At 45.2% G+C, this 12,121-nt stretch overlaps 1 protein-coding gene across 1 annotated transcript in view; it reads right to left on the reverse strand.

The window, feature by feature from the left end:
• Positions 1-11,337, reverse strand: part of CTU1 (cytosolic thiouridylase subunit 1) — a 204,403-nt gene extending 193,066 nt beyond the window's left edge. The window contains exon 1 of the mRNA XM_069649672.1: positions 11,072-11,337. The gene's annotated coding sequence lies outside the window, so the exon portion shown is untranslated. The remainder of the gene's footprint in view (positions 1-11,071) is intronic.
• Between the last annotated feature and the right edge of the window lie 784 nt (positions 11,338-12,121).

Raw genomic sequence — 12,121 nt, forward strand, 5'->3', positions numbered from 1 at the left:
GTTCACTGTAGAAGAGGCCATCTTCCCAGTAGAACCTATGCTTCCCTGGCTCTTGCCCTTCCAGCTGGGAAGTTGCTTGTTGGTGAAGACCTTCAAGAGTAGGACACTCTCTTTGACCTCTGCTGAAGTCTGCCCTACAGGGTCTACCTTCTACAAGTAAAGAATGCAGCTCAGAATGGTCTGCAGGATCCAGATCTCCAACAGGGGCAAGGTCCTCTTCCGGCTCTGATTCCTTAGCAGCTGTCAATCATACCAGGTTGTTCCTCACACTCGGCCTCAGCTGGTGGAGGAGTCACAGGTATGACTTTGGACAGTTCTCTCAGTGATGTCCTTGTAGTAACACGCTCGCCTGGTATCCACGGGGATGTCACTCAGCCTGTTCTGACCTCTTACGACCGCAAACACTTCCCTGGAGTCTACTCGACTGGACACTGGGCCTGAAACACAGGATTGGTAGAGTTTAAATCCCTATTGTCTCTGTGTGCTTGAACCCCTTCTTCCCCGGGGTCCAACCCTTCCCTTTGATCCACAGCTCACCTTGTTTTCTTGGAAAGTGTGCTCTCCATCCTGCTTTCAGCGCAGGGGCGCGTTGATTGATGTGGGCTCGTTGCTGCCTAGTTACTTCACTGGCAAGAGTCCAACAGTTAAGTATAATGAGTCTTTTGAACAGTTCTCTTCCTTCGATGAAGGCCGGTGTCCGGGGATGGCGACGTGCTGCTGAGATGAGTAGCGCTGAAGGTGAATGAGAGCGCGATGCAACCCTTTCGTATTTGTATTGAACCGAGTTCTTTTTCTGTGTCTTTTAGGTGCCGCGACGTTTTCAGCGTGGATGCCGGTTATGAAGAAGAAATGCAGTGAGTAAGTGTGGTATGCAGCGCCTCTAGATGTTTCCACGCTAACCTGGAGTGTCTTTTCCATCTTGCAGATGGATGAGAAATTCCGGAGACAGAGTTCCCCTAGAGCAGCTGGGATTCAGGTAAGCGTTTGAAGCTCGTACAGTCTTTAAAAATAAGCAAACATTTGCTGAATGCTTACTAATGCCTTTTTTTGTTCTTTTCCCTTTTCCTTAGGAAGCGGCGTGCCGGGATGGGAATGTCACCGCCGAAGATGCCCGCAGAACAGAAGGAGTGATGAATGATGGGCAGAAGCGCTGCAAGGTAAGGCTGTTCCTAGCGGTGTTCTTGCAGGAGCTGAGCGCCGAAGAAAGATACAGGCCTACTGGAGACCGATCAAACACGGTGAGTGTCACGCTGCAGGTGCAGAAAACGCAAAGCATGTTTCTCAGACTGGGCATGGCTTAAATGGTCTCTGGATATCCCAGGTGTCTCTGGGCTGAACCACACCCAAAAGACTAGACTGCACATGCAGTTCTGGGAACCAAAATATGTGAGGGTATCCATCTTTCCCCCCCATCAATGCACTATAAGTCCAATCCCCAATGTCATCCTAAGGGAGTGAGTGAGTTTTGTGCCACAAGCACCAAGTCTGACTCCAAGTGGGTCTTTGGAGGGATGGAGAGGCCCTTGAGGGCTATGTAGGTGATCGTGGCCTGGCTCCAGCCTGCCATCTTGGAGGGCTGGGGACATGAGGGGCAAGAATCATGACATGTAGGTAGCACAGGAGTGCCGACTGGCTTCTTTCTTGAGGTTTTAGGTTTCCCCATTTTCCTCTTTTTTCTTTGAGATAGCAGTCAGTAAGTCCTCTAGACTGGGGGTTAGAGTTTCATCTATAATTTGCCCTAGAGAGCTTCTTTAGGTTCTTTCTCTGGCCTTCCTTGTCCGCTCTCGTTTCCTTTTGCTGGGAGGCATGGGGGTACTTGATACAACTCCAAACAGTTTTTGCCCAACAGGACTCTCCCAGGTACTTCACTCTGCACACTAACAGGTATCTTGCACTGGATGAGTGCTGGTAACTGTGGAAGCATTTGGACAGAGCCCCCAGCAAGCTTAGTGAGGTATTTGGGTGCCTTAGCAACATCCTCTTCGGTGATGCTGGCCTCAGTGTCTCTAATGGCAGGGGTCTCCTGACCATTCGCAAGTACACAGTCTTTGTAATACTCTTTAGTATTGCCTGGGATAGAATTATAGACATCTAAGTTCTGTTGTTCCCACAGACCCAGGGACACTAAAGAAACACTGGCTGAGACTGTCATGGGTTCCTCAGCCAGTCGGTGAAAGTTTCCACTTGCCACTTGTACTTCGTCCTCTGGGGAGAAGGCTAAGGAGACAAGTGTGGATCCCTGAAGCTTTACCCTTACATCTGGGATCCCCTTTCACATGGTCAGTTGACACACAAGCATAACATTTTCCAAATGTTTTTATGAATGGGGGTTTGGTCTGACCTCCCTCTGGTTTAGCACCAAAGATTTCACTAGCCTGATTTAGTTTCCCAGGGGGCTTACCCTTCTTATGTTTGTGGGGCTCTTTTGGATTGGAGGTATTGGAATTCTCTTTGTTATCTTTCTTGTGCCGCTTTCCCTCATCCTTCTTCCGAGTAGCCCCAGAATCCTTGTGAGAAGACCTGTTGGCTGCCCACAAGTGAGCAGCCTTTGCTAACGTCTTTTGATCAATTTCCTTAGAGTCAGCCAAGTGCTGTCTCAGCTCAGAAGAGAAGGCATCATAGATAGACTCCAACATAAGATTTCTCATACCTTCATAAGTGTTAACTCTGTAACCCTTAACCCAACCATCTAAGTTTTTCAAACATTCACACACCCAGGTAACACAAGGGGTACCATCATGCTTTTTGAGGGTTCTAAACCTCCAAAAGATACTGGGAAGGAGTTTTCAGAAACCTAGCTATCAAAGCTAGTTTCACACTTATAAGCTAACCTGTCTATTTCCCCCCCTACCCCCTCCCATCTCCATTAAAGCATCAGTTGCAACCTGGGGTAGCTAGACAAAAGCCAAGGAATCAGCTGATTCCCTGTAATTTCCTGAATCCCATGGTTCTATTCAAAAGCAGCCAACTAATCCAAAATATCAAGCTTAACCTCATACATACTTATTGCATCTGTGGGCATACGAGGCCTCTTAGGGCTGGAAGAACTAGAAGACTCTGGGAGAGAACCATTCTCAAGAGACAATTTCTTCATTTCAAGAGCATGTTGTAATTCCATTTCCCTTTGTTTAAGTTATTGATGTTTACTTTCAGTTTGTCTTCTCAAGAGAGACAAACTCTGGACTCAGTACTGGACCTGGTAGGGTCCCTCTGGCTAAAGGGTAAGGCCTGAGAGCAGGTAGAGGTGCAGTAGGGCCTACATCTTGAGACTCATCTGCCTCATCAATAACATTTGAGTTGGACTGTGAAACATTATCATTGTCATCATCATTTTTCACATTTGCTGCAGTAGTAGTAGGTATAGCAGACCTACTTCTCAGACTTTGAAACTCAACAACTTTTCTATCAATTCATTCTTTTTGCCTTCAACAGTGAGGTTCCTAGTTTAACACATTTACCTTAGTTGATCAACTGTTCTAGGGCCTCCTGTCTGTGGTTATCCATATCAAGCATGATAAAAAACAATTGCTTTTCTAGTGGTGCTTAGCCTTGGGGCTTATTTTAACAAAGGTAAGAGCAGCATTCTCAATGTAATAATTATACTTTATCCTCACCACTTGCCACCAGTGTTAGACAGAATTACATGCAGTAACCTTTGGGAACACTACAGGTGCAAGCACAATCTCACCTTTGGAACAAGCCTGTACTACACAGTTATATGGTAGCAGTGGCTGAGCAGCCAGATGTATCTCAAGAGGGATGTGAGCAGTACAGGATGTTACAAAAGACTTGCAATCACAGTAGTTCAAACAAACACTTACTCAAGGTTTCTTGGTAAAACAAAATACATTTAATTACACATTTAGTTGGAAAACATTCCACTAGCAAGAAGCAGCTCAATATCACACTATAATACACTACAATAATACACCAATAGGTTCCTGAACAAGTTAGGCTCCCCTGAAGTGGGAGCAAAAGGCACTTCAGTAACTTTAAAAGGGGGTAAAAAGACAAAAGGTTATAAGAGTCAAACACAATTACGTTCTTAGGCAGGGCAAATAGTTTCAATTCACTACAAGAGGCAGTTCAATTCAAGAGGCCTGGGCCAAAGTCAATGGATCAGTGCCTTGGATAGGATAGCACAGTTCTGGTAATAAACGGTTAAGTATTTGCCAATGTTTTAGAAGTAGTTTGCAAGAAAAAGAGTTTATATGTCGGATTAGGAGCGAACAAGACTCCAAAGTTGGGAAAGTTTCACTGCGGCAGAGAGGATTTCTCAACCGCATTTGCACAGTACCTTTTAAATCAAGAAAAGCTGTAGCTGAGGCAATTGTTCCTGGCAGTTCCTGCAGATCTTGCCGTTTCTGAGCTTCAGTCGTGAGGACAAGAAGGAGGACATTGGGGGGTTCCTGCACTGCACGGGGAAGGATCCACAAGCTTGGAAAAACGTCCGTTTAAGGCGCGAGTGCCTTAAAGTCCACAATCTGGTATCCTTCTCAGTGGCTATCCGGTTTTCAACAGCACTCTGAAGAAACTTTGACCAGTATGGAGATGGTTTCCAGGTGGCTTGCCACCAGCTCAAGGGAAGAAGTCGTCCTTGAAGGGCTTCTCCGTCGAGGGAGTTTCAGGCGATTCGGACCTGCAGCAGGGCTTCACCGGGCAAACCAACGGTCCAGGAGTTGCAGCAGTCGTCTTCCTTCAGCTCGTCTTCGGTTCTTTCGTTCCAGTGGTCGACTCTGCCTTCCAAGTCCCAGAGACCTGCTTTTAAACAGTTTTCTCCCATTCATTCCAGCCTAGCTGTCAGTCACCCAGCAGGGTGGCTGTCCTTGCAGGACAGTCAGCCAGCCAATCATGCCAGAGTGCATTGAGGTCTCCTGGGAGACTAAGCACGGGGAGTTTCGGGCACCTCCCTCACATCTTGTCCACCCCAGACACTCAGGCGCCAGAGCGGGGCTTCAGCACTGAAGCACGCCAAAGGCCAACGAACAAAGGGACCAAACCTGGTTTGGCACGCAAAGAAACACTAGAAGGACCTTTCCAAAAAGAAGCGGCAAAAAAATATATATAAATAAAATAAATAAATTAAAAAAATAGATGACAGGAGTCTGTTTTTACAGAGGGGTCTTGGGCGCCATATTGAAAAACATGGCTGCCCCAATTTTTAGCTACCGGTGTTCACGGTCGGTAAAAATAATGGTATCATGGTAGTTCTAAAACCACTGCCACCAGCCATTTCAAGAGGAAAGGGTAACATTTGACTGCTACATGAGTGTTCAGTCACAGAGGTTGCTAGGCAACCCTCCAGCACTCTATAGCTCTATAGGCAGTTAGTGTAAATTCATTAGCCCAGCACACACTATCAAAGTCAATTTAACTTTACATTCACTGGGAGACAGTAGTCAGTCCCACAGAAGGTATTTAAACCTTGGGAAGTCTGAAAGACATCCCTGTGCTACTGCACTGAAGGTGCTGTGTGAGACACGAAAAAGATGATGCCTATGGGGTTGCCTATAACTACATATCCAAAGAACACAAAAGTAAAACACATCAAAATACATGAACGAGTGGGAATAAAGGCTCACACTCTTTCCAGGTAAAAATTGAAATCCTAGAAATCCAGTGAAGTGGCTGTGGGTCTCAAAAGGTAAAGGAAATTAGCACATTTATGAGAATTCTCCCCAACAAAGGCACCTCTAGAACAGAGGCCCACCCATTACACCTTAACAAGTCCTGATCCCTCTAGGTGGTCCTATCCATGCCCTTTTTACAAACCCGAATCTAGACCAACTTCACAAGGGCATATCCAGCTCCCTGATTCTAAACAGCCCAAGCCATTTGCTTTGCAAGGTCTAATTACCCTTCTCCAAAGTGACATCCAAAACCCCTCTGTCAAGGCACAAACTGGCCACACTTTATAAAACCCCATACCAAACCTATCCGCATAGTTCTATCCGGAGGCTCCTCTACAAAGCCCCACACAAAAAGCCTCTGAAAAGGTCAGATCCTGGTGTCTTCTGAAAAGCACCACCCAGGACACCTATACACATGTCCAATCCTGCCCCCACCCTGCAAAGCCCCATCCAAAGACACTAAGACAAGGTCCAATATAGGTGCCCTCTCTGCAAAGCACCATCTGAAACTGTTCTGCAAAGATCCAAAAGTGATGCCTTCTCTATCATCCAAATTACCTCTAACAAAGTACAATCCTGATATATTCACTGCAAAGCACCATCGAAAAGCAATGACTAGATCCATTCTACCCCCTCTTCCATTGCACCTTCCATAACATCTCTAACACGGGGTCATGTATACCCCTCTACTGACCCCTTCACTACAAAGCTCTATCCAGTTGCCGTTCCTCAAATCCGATTCCTAAACTCTGACACCTCTCAAACCACCCCTACAAAGCCACATGCCCCTTTGTTGGGGGTAGCTAGCATTCTCCTCTACAAGTACCATCCTGACCCTCCTTTATAAACACCATATGCCCAGTTTACAAAGCCCCACACAGAAGCTACACTTCTACATTTCAACTTCCAAACCTGTTCCTAGTCCCGTGGAGACTGCTCATCACAGACCGCAAAACCAAAATGTAACATGGTGTACCGCAATTCGCCTCTCTGCAAAAAACCATAAGAAATCTGCCCTCTGTACAGTGAAAATCCACCACTTGTACAGAACCATAAAAAAAAAAAGTAATTAATTTTTTTGTTTGTTTATGGCTCAATGAGTCCTTACAAAACAAACCAAAACAAATTTATATAAATTAAAATATACAATTCATCCAGCCCAAATTGGCCATTAAAATGTTCCAGCCAGTAAATTCGCTCAACAAGAGTGCTTGTCTTTCCAGTCCCGCTTTGCTCTCCAGCCCTTTTACTGGTACCAGATATTCTCTGGTCAGATTGATCCCAATTTTCCATTCACAACGCGGTCTCTCTCAACATCAATTTCACAATTTGTTAGCACCTGAATTGCGGCTGCAGTGAGCATAACGTTTGAGCCTGAAGTGATTCTGTCCCATAGAAATTCTGAAGTGATGTCATTTTCTTTTCGTATAAAATTTCTAAAGAGTCCGAGACGGTATAGCCATTAACCTTCGCAGTCCATTAGCAGGTGCCTTAGTGTCTGTTTGGCTGGATTCATACAGATCGAGCATAACCTCTTGGCCCCATGTCCCCGATTTCGTTTCTTCAGCACTTCCCCACAACAAACTGAATTTAGTCTCATTCTGAGAATATTTGTGCAAAGTTTCCTGTCTGCAGATATCAAATATTTTGAGAGACACCCAAGTTTCTTTACTCCCCTTAGAAATGGGTTTGCTACTGGAACCTTTCTTACTTTTTCTATTGTCTCTATCCAGTCTAAGATTTAAAGTTCTTTTTTGACTTTGAGTGGGTTTGTGACCAATGTTTCTATGTCAAGTTCAGTTTTAGCAAGTGCTTTAATTACATTTTCCCTTACGGCCGAGAGGGTATCTGATTTGCAGCTTATCATATGCCTTCTCATGTCACTGTACAGACTGGTTTCTTTTCCTATGATTATCTCCCTGTATAGGGTGGTTAGTTTCCAGTTAGCCATACAGCTTAAGGACTTGAGTCCTAGTTCAAATCTCAGACTGCCGGTGGGTATACAGTTTGTGAGACCTATTAAATCTATTCCGAAACATGTCCCTCTGTCTACACAGGAAAAATATCATCAATCCCACACTTCACACGGCAAATCTCTGAGAAATGTAAAGTAGATGGAGTCTTGAGTGAAGGGTTGTTACAAAACTAATGCATAGTAAGACCTGTAATATTAATTGGAGCAATCACAGCAAAAGCTCCTTCTTAATGACATATGTTATTTGTGACCCTCCCAAGTGTATTGCCCATTTGAGATGAGCCATGACTGTCATGGCATGACCTAATAAAATGAGCCCCTGCATGCACATGGCTCAGAACGGCTGCAGCCCCCAACAATGGAATTGCTTACTGTCGTTTCGGGCCTGCAGGCCCACACGTGTGATCACAGTCCTGCAGGTCCCTGCTGGACTGCCCCGACACCCATGCATCAGCCTGGTGCCCTGGGTCCACCCCAGTTACCCTCCATCTAGGATGCTCCCGGCCTCCATGGTGCCCCCATGCCCTATTAGGGTCCCGCCCTGCAACAACCTTAAGTCCAGGTGTCCCTGGCAAACCCACAAAGGTACTGGCACCCCCAGCACCTGTGAGTTGAGCCGTGTGCCCACAGCCGGCCCCACAATAACATACTTACATTATATATCTGCACATTTTATATGGAGGATAGCAGTCCAATCTTAGAAATACTATGTAATGGGGTGTTTTGAGTGTCCACCTTGGTAGTCCTTTTATCTTTGTGACCATCCCAGTTTTTTTATCTTGAAAATCTACCCACCATCTGTAAACTGTACGCTGGAAATTCGTACCCAATTTACTGCACAGAATAAGGAGTCAAGTATGTCCCTCTGCACAAAACATACTGTCTCTCTCTGCTGTACAAATCCCAAAAAATACCCCTCTCCAGCGGGCAGGGAAAAAAAGCCTTCCCACAAGGAAACAAAAAAATAACAGTGTATTAACATAAACTGGTATACTTCGCCTATGAACAGACAAATGCCGTGCTCTGCCTCACTGCACAAAATAAATAAATAAAAACACACACCCTCTTGCACATTAAGAATCCCCAAAATACACTGAAATACCCCTACTTAGATAGCTTTAAGACATACTTTAGACCAAATTCGCTTGGTAACGGAGGAATGACTGTGTTCATCAGCTCGTGGCCATGATGCGGTCTGTGTGCACGGGGCAAAACATCAGAATGCGCCTCCCCGACTGGCACACATCACTGCCAAACTACACCTCTGTCGAGTGACAAAACCCTTCCTCAATATGAATAAATAATTGCTCTATAAATGAAGGTGGTTTCCTTACATTGTAATTGAAGTACTTTACAGAATAATTCAAATGTGAAAACACAGCTGTTGCTGCCCAAGTAAATGTTTGTTCCGTCACTTGCGCTTAGAGAAGGCTTTGCCTGAATGCAGTTTCAAACTGTTCGTACTAGCACATTGCGGAGTGACCTGCCTACCGGAGTGTGAGGGCCCACATACCACGTGTTGCAGGTGTTCTGTTCGTACCACCCCAGTGTTATGGGCAATACTAGACTAACCATATGAATTATTTTCTGATAGAAGGTTATCATTCCAAGAGGGACCGTCTGGTACACTCTTATTGTATTCTTTCAAAATACCGCTCAGAGTGAGAAAGGAGACAAATAGCACCAATGAGCATTCCTGTATGCTTTGCATTACATCACAGAGAATTCCAAGACTATAACAGTAACCAGAGAGCTCTACATTTGATAAACAATTCTGTGATAAAATGATTATATGTGTGGGTCTCTAAATTCACAACCGTTGCATGGCTAGGTGCTCACATCATGGTTCACAATGCTCAACCTAACATTAAAACGTTTGTAACCATGAACCATACATGCTCATTTGGACAACTTAAGTTTTTGGATGCAAGTATAAAATGGCCACATCATCAGCCACTCAAATGGGGTACAAGGGCTCTTTTGCTGCTGAAGATTTTTAGATGAGAAAGGGCTGGGTCTCAGTGTGAGCATGCTCAACGCCAAAACAGAAACATCTTTAGGGAACTATATCTACAAACAGGACACCGCGCCGCACAAGAGAGACCCAATAAACAACGCACAGAAAGCCTACACAGAAAGGATTGTACCTCTTACTAACCTTAGCCTGACTAGTAATAAGCTGATGAAGCGTTTTAAATGAAACTGGCTACTAAAGCATAGTAAAGGGTCCACAATTCCTCAGCCACTACCTCCTCACTATTATGCAGGCCTCAGGGGTTATTTCGGCAAAAAAAGAGCCGGCCTATGCTATAAAAGAGCTGGCATCATCAACTCTTATTAGAGCTGGCCTTCAGCTAGTGAAAATCGTGGTGTAGCAGGGTAGACAGGGCGTTTGGCCCTGTGGATGTACAATTTGAGGCAATTTCTTTGATTGCTTAAGTTTGGGCACAGTATGGCATGTTCGTCAGAGCCACATACACAAAAGATTCCAGTGTGCTATTGTATGGACATTGGGCACATCAGACAAAACAGGTATATGTGCTGTTACATAAGGGAGCACCACATAGATGCCATTAACCAACAAGATGGTGACTTGTGCAGCGCACAAATCATTGCTGCAAACAGTACTGCATTGATTTGCCACGGACTACTGTCTGCATGGCGACACACAAACTCTGCTTTCCTATTCAAGGTGCCAAGTCACATTGAGGTGCCATCTGGTGTGTGTGCTAGGCAGTGGTTAATAATTTGCTTGTATATAGTGCTACGAACCCTCAAGCATCAGAGTGCTGCCTATTATCACTGCAGAGAGTGGTGCTCATTTATCAACCTCGGAAGGATGAAAGGCTAAATTTGGCCCTGCAGGGATTCAGACCTACATTGGCAGGCTCAGCATGGATGTCAAAGTGAGCACTCTACTCACTGTGCTATCTGACCGTTGGCTTGTTCAGAAAGACCTTTGATGCTGAGCAGATGCATTTAGTCCATGTTCCAAAGCAACCGCTAGAATACTTAAGTAAAAAAATGACAGTTAACTTTCGTAGGTATGCGCCATAGGCAACTAAAGAGTAATATTTTAAAAACGTGTTGGTGTGTCAAATAAAGGGACATAAAAATAAAGAAAAAATAGTTTAAAAAACTTTTCTGTGTGGCAAGTTAATTCTCTTTGAAAAATGAATAGGTTTGGTCAGCTAACTGGTACTTGAGCTGGCTTGGTGAATACAAATCCCCCCATGTTCAGTTCTTAACACTGAAATGTTAAGCACATACTGCGTAAAAACAATGGCTTGTTAAGTTAGCCATTGCCCCACTTGAAAGGCTGTCAGCACAAAGAATGAGGGACTGGGGTGTGTGACTCCAGAGCATGTCACATGCTGCGTTTGAAATATGCATTCCGTGTTTGCATATTCCAAACTCAGCAAGTCGGCAGAGAACGGCAAGCCATACATCACAGAAGGGAACTCACCGGCACAGCAGGCTATATAATCTCTTATCCGGCAAACTCGGAAGCAGCTTTCTGGTTGGGACTCTTATTGCGCCCTACTCCTGCGCAGTATAGCTCTGCACGGGGATGCCGAGACCTTCCCCTATCGGCTAAGAGTCTGCCAGCGGTTACTTCTCATGCTGCCCACACCTTGCAAAGACTACAAGCTGCTGATGAAGTGCACAACTTGAAGCATGTGACTTCCCTGGGACATCCGAACGTGCAGCCCACGTGATTACCGTGGGGAAGCGTTGCTAAGGTCCGTTTCTCCGATTGAACCTAGGTAGGGACTAGTTCCCATCGGAGAAACGGACCCTAGCAACGGCCCGCCCACTCTTCTTCACGTGACTTCCTTCATCATCATTGTGCTTTTTCCGGAGCAATGAAGCGGTTCCATGGGACCTAGTCATTACCAAACCAAATGTACAAAGAAAACAGCACAGGACAAGAAAAACAAATACATTGGAAGACGTTAAAATTGACAGAGAAAATGACACTAGAATGTAGAAAAAGGAGATAGAAACGAGGAAAAGACAACTGAAAAGAAGCTCAAAGGAGAGAGAAACAAGGCAAAATGGAGAAAAGCAGGGGGGTTAGAAAAGAGTAAGGCGAGTTAAAGAATGAAAAGATAAAGACAACTGAATAAAATGCGTAACGTTTGTGGTATCCATCTCCGTTATATAACCAATGTTCCCAGCTTTTAATTACTGTAACCATTTTCCATAGCGTGGGCACTCAGCGCCTTGCCTTCCCCCCCCCCTTTATCCGTCCCTTTCTTACCCCCCCCCCTCTACTCCTAATCAGTCATACCATGCAAGCAGTAGAAAATTGACACGACACCAGTTTGGGTTGGAAGGTTAACATGCCTCAGCAGCTTTATTTGCATAAAGTCTTGGAGTTATCTTACAGGCGATCCGTAATTCACCGTCACCGATACACTATTCCGAGTGCGGTTACCTAGGGCTCCCCCCCAATCGTACTCGTCCGGTGGACGCCTCGGATTGAGCCCGGCCCTGGCTATCCCCCTCTCTC

This window comes from Ambystoma mexicanum, chromosome 1p (assembly GCF_040938575.1).
Source record: "Ambystoma mexicanum isolate Mex_15411 chromosome 1p, UKY_AmexF1_1, whole genome shotgun sequence".
NCBI classification, from domain to species: domain Eukaryota; kingdom Metazoa; phylum Chordata; class Amphibia; order Caudata; family Ambystomatidae; genus Ambystoma; species Ambystoma mexicanum.